Source organism: Manis pentadactyla, chromosome 13, assembly GCF_030020395.1.
Source record: "Manis pentadactyla isolate mManPen7 chromosome 13, mManPen7.hap1, whole genome shotgun sequence".
In the NCBI taxonomy this organism is placed as follows: domain Eukaryota; kingdom Metazoa; phylum Chordata; class Mammalia; order Pholidota; family Manidae; genus Manis; species Manis pentadactyla.
Window position 1 is genome coordinate 23158288 of NC_080031.1, and position 4765 is coordinate 23163052.

Below are 4765 nucleotides of genomic sequence, written 5' to 3' on the forward strand. Positions count from 1 at the left end.
CTAATCTCAGAAGTCGCTATCCTGAAAGAAAGCATGGTGTTAATGATGATAGGCTTTGGGGTCTGATATATCAGAGACCTGGCTGATATAGTGACTCTTAGTTTTTATCTCTGTATTTTGGCAGCTATCTTTAATTGTATAATACCATTTTTAATTATATATAAATTGAGGCAGGATAATACCTCAGAAAGATGTAATATTACTTTGGAGGACACGTGTGAAGTTTTAGCATGGCATATGGCCTACCAGAAACTTAAATTATGAACTTTCCTCTTTCCCTGCTGTTTCCTGTGATCACTCTGCTTGAATGCTTTCATCTAGCTACACTGGACTCCTCTATATTCTCTAAACATCCTGTGAAATCTTTCATCTTCATGGCTCTATTTCTGCTTTCTTTTCTGCTTAGGATTTCTCACCCCCAAGCTTTAGGGTCCATGTCTTACATGTAATTCATGCTGTGATGTGTTCTTATTTAGGAGGATTCTGCAGATCTGTCAGCAGACCAGAATTCCTACTGATTTTTTCCCTGTTCTTAATCGTGATGCAGCCATATATTTACTCCTTTTCAAATCACCCTGTGCCTCGTACTAGTGTTTCCTCATTGAACTGTGTTTTCAAGTTTGAGCCAGAAGATTATCTGTTACATCTTTATTTTCTTTATCTCTCTCTTTTTTTCCTAGCTGTCAACCTGGCATGAATTAAGATGTAAATAACGTTACTGAATTAAATTAAAAAATATTATCTTCTCTTTTTATTTGACTAAATACATTGTTCTTATATATCTAAAACATCCTATATACTGCTCTATGTTGCCAGCAATCATGCATTAATCATAAAATAAGTAATTTCAGAAAGGCTAAAAATTTAACTTAAATCTCCACGTTTCTATCAGGAAGTAATGAAATCAAGCAGACTTGCAGCCCCCAACATGTCTTTTTGCTTATTTATTTTCTGCATTAAGGAGGCACTATCCTAATTATTATTTACCTCCCTGTCTACTGAATCCCATAATCCAACCTCAGCTCAATGTCTTGGTTCCCATTTGCCTAGACATTTCTCTCTACCCAAACCTTTGTATTTTCTCAACAAAATGATAGTATTGCTTCCACATTGAATTTCCTCAACTAAGATCCTCCTGCCCTGCAGTGAATTCAAAATCCAAGTAAAACTATACAGGCAGTATTGTTTGTTTTCATTGCCAAGAATCATATTTTGATGTTTGAACTCTTAGAACTTCTAACACTTAATTAATAACTTTTTTTCCTACTAAAGCCAATGAATGCTCTGGAACACCAGGGGAAAACTTTCTGTCCATTCCATAGGCTATTCCTCTAACTAGCTATTCATAATTCTGTTTTATCTGGTTTAACATAACATTTTTTTCCAAAGAATATGTGGGTTAATTTTAAGCATAAGAATGTAATGTGTATACACATGCCTATGTGTGTGATAACTGCCTGTGTGTGCATGGGATGGAAGATCTTGAGGACTTGTCAGGGACATATCCAACCTGCCAGAAAGAATGATATGCAACAAAACCATAAAACATTTTATTATCATTTTTCTTTTTTCAACAGTCAATAGGATGTTTGTGGCAAATACTATGAGGATATTATACAATAAGTCCACAAAAAATATATCAAAGATTGTTATCTACTGTTAGGTGTCTTTTTCTAGGATTCACTTTCTACCCTGTGGCACATGCCTACTACCTGCAAAACTGTCACATAACTATACAGAAGAACATGATAAACTATTTTGCTCAGCATGTGAGTGTGAACAGAGTATTTAATAAATATTTATGGTTGTAAATGTGCAATTTAAGAAATTCTATCCACTTACAGGGAAATTATTGCTAATTTAAAAATGAGCCCCTAATAAATTGTTAAAGGGCTACCTTACTGTGGGTAAAATTGCAACACTTCCAGAATTTCTCTGCTGACCTTAGTGCATCTCCATATCAAATATATGTTTCCAAGGTGTGGAGAGTAGTCCAGATCCACATGAATAGGAAAATTACAAGGGGGATCAAGGGCATATCTGGACTGGAGACATTGTGGTGGGGTCCCTTTTGCAGCTGGGTCACGAGAGACGTGAGTGAGCAGAAGTGCAAGACTGCTTGTAAGCAATTAATGGGTTTCTACCACTTTATTTCTCCCTTTGACTGATTTCAGTTTCAAAGGTATTTTGCCCTGGGCTGGGAAAATATATTCCCCCTAGAGTTACATTTACCCTGCTAATAAACACTCATATTAGATAGACATCCTGCTTAAGGTCTGGGACTGTCAGAAATCATCAGGCTATAAGTTTGGAAGTTTGGATGGGGCCTTATGAAAAGACTGGGGATCCAAACAAGCTGTGAGTGACAGGGCTTTCTCGGGGACTTCCTGTTCCGTCCACTCTCCCTGTACTTCACCCTGACCTCTACCCTGTATCTGTCTCTAGGCATCCACTGGGGGAGCTGATCTAGCACTACTAGACTTTTCTCATATTTTATTCATACCTGAGATAGGCTCAAGTTTATGGTGTCACATAGCCTAGGTATTTCAAAGCAATCTCTTTTTTCCTTTTTATTGTGAAAGGATTTCCCCCATCCTGTTAATCAACACATGTATGACCTCATATGTTTACCTTTGTGTGCATGTCTGTGTGTGTGTGAGAGAAAGTCTTTTAAGTTCTACTCTTTCAGCAAATTTCAGTTATATGATAGTTGTATCAAATACAGTCACGATGTTATACATTAGATCCTCAGACTTTATTCACCTTATAGCTGAAAATTGATAACTTTTACCAACCTTTCCCTATTTCTCCTACCTCCCAGCCTCTGAAACCCACTTTCTACTTTGTATTTACATGAAATTGAATTTCATTTTTGATTATTAAGATATCATTCCTAATGAGACAGGGACCCTGGGCTTAGAAAGAGTAGGGTGAAGGCCTCTGGATAAAACAAAGCAAGATGATCAATTGCAGGATTTGCTTTGGCCTGCTGGGGAACCCAGCTTGTTTTTCTGACTTTACCCAGTGCTGCTTTTCTTCCTCCAGCCCTGAACAAATGATTTGCCACCTGGGCAATTTAACAAGCAAGCCCAAAACAAACAGGAAGGATTCCATCTTGAAAATAAGGCTGCATTTTAAAACCCTATGTGTTCAAAAGTAACTTTCTTAACATTCTCTTTAACAAACAGACAATAACTCAGCCCACCTTGGGAGCAAAGCAGGCAGCCTGAATGATAGGCTCCCAGACCAGTAAGCTGCTATCGTGGGAGGAAATCAGAGCACTAAATTTCTTATAAATAAACAGGAAGACTAATAAGAAAGTTAATAATGTCTCTTCGAAGATAAACACTTTGGGGCCACTTAGCAGGTGTCATCCCTAGCCCTTTGCCTCTCAACTGCCTATAAAACCCCTAGACAGGGCACCACCCTGGGACTCTCTTGTGCCCTCCTGGCCTGAGCCAGGAGCCCTGTCCTCTCACTTTATCTGTAAATAAAAGCCTCTGCCTTGCTCTCCTACCTTGAGTGTTTGTGAAGTTCATTCTTTGGCTCTTCAAACAAGAATCCCAGCATCACTAAGTGACACAATGTGCATTTTGTCTGTCTTTGGCTTATGTCACTTAGCATTATGCCCTCAGTGTCTATCCATATTGTCAGAAATGGCAAATTGCCTTCTTTCTCATGGCTGAATATAATTCATATATATAATACATATATCACATATTACATATATCTCAAATATATCTTAGACTTGCTGATTCATTTGAAAATGCACCCAACAGTCTTTTTTTTTTTTTTTATGGAACACCACGAATTTGCATGTCACCCTTGCGCAGGGGCCATGCTAATCTCTGTATCGTTCCAATTTTAGTATATGTGCTGCTGAAGCAAGCACACCCAACAGGCTTTACTTCACTTTCAGATGGTTTTACTGTCAAATGAGTTATACTCTGAATTGAGTCCATAAGGAAAACTGGACTACCTGCTAAATACATCAGAAGATGTTGGAGATATGATAAGAAAGGTAATATCATTCTTAAATAAGGACTCAACATTTCAGTCCAGTGCCACATTAGAGCCACAGTGATTAGAATACGTTCTCAGATCCAGGAAGTCCTGGGGGGATAGTATGTGACCATGCCTTAGGGTACATTAAGAAGACCTGGCTCTGACAGACTAGCTGTGTGACGTTGAACATAGTCCACATGACTTTCCTTCTTGATTCCTTGGTATATATCCTATATGTGCTTCTGGTACTTGATTTTGGTATTAGGATTTTAAAGAAATTAAGTGCCTTGTCCAGAGACATCAGGCAGTGTGTCCAGTAAGAGGTTGTATTTAAGCTTTCTGAGTTTCCAGTTTGAGGTTTTTTAAAACTATGCTGCCTACCTGTCCATTAGCAGCAGTAAAGTTCTGTTCTTAATAGTAACATGAAGAAGCAGCACAGGTATTTTGGTTCCCCCTTCACCTGGGTCACCAATTGACAGGGAAATGGAGCTGGAGATGCTAGTGAGTTTTGCAAGTATGGGCTTTCCTGAACCTTGTCCCTGAAGGGCAAGGGAGTGCCCTGACTTCACTTTCTCCTTAGAAAGAAGCAAGGAACTTGGAGGTCCCTTTTGCCCCACAAAGTGGCCTGGCTTCATTTACTAGACAACCTTGAACTTGGCCAGTGTCATTCTACCCCTACTTGTGCAAGGTTTTTCACATTGGATTGCCAAGCACTGTTTCTTTGCTCCCAAATTCTTTAACTTTCTTTAATGTTCTACTT

The 4765-nt window shown here is 38.6% G+C and overlaps 1 non-coding gene across 1 annotated transcript; it reads right to left on the minus strand.

Moving 5' to 3' along the window:
* Window positions 1–3788: 3788 nt before the first annotated feature.
* LOC118933727 (U6 spliceosomal RNA) lies at window positions 3789–3892 on the minus strand. The gene has a single exon (XR_005033229.2). It is a non-coding gene; the product is annotated as a U6 spliceosomal RNA (small nuclear RNA).
* Window positions 3893–4765: the final 873 nt, after the last annotated feature.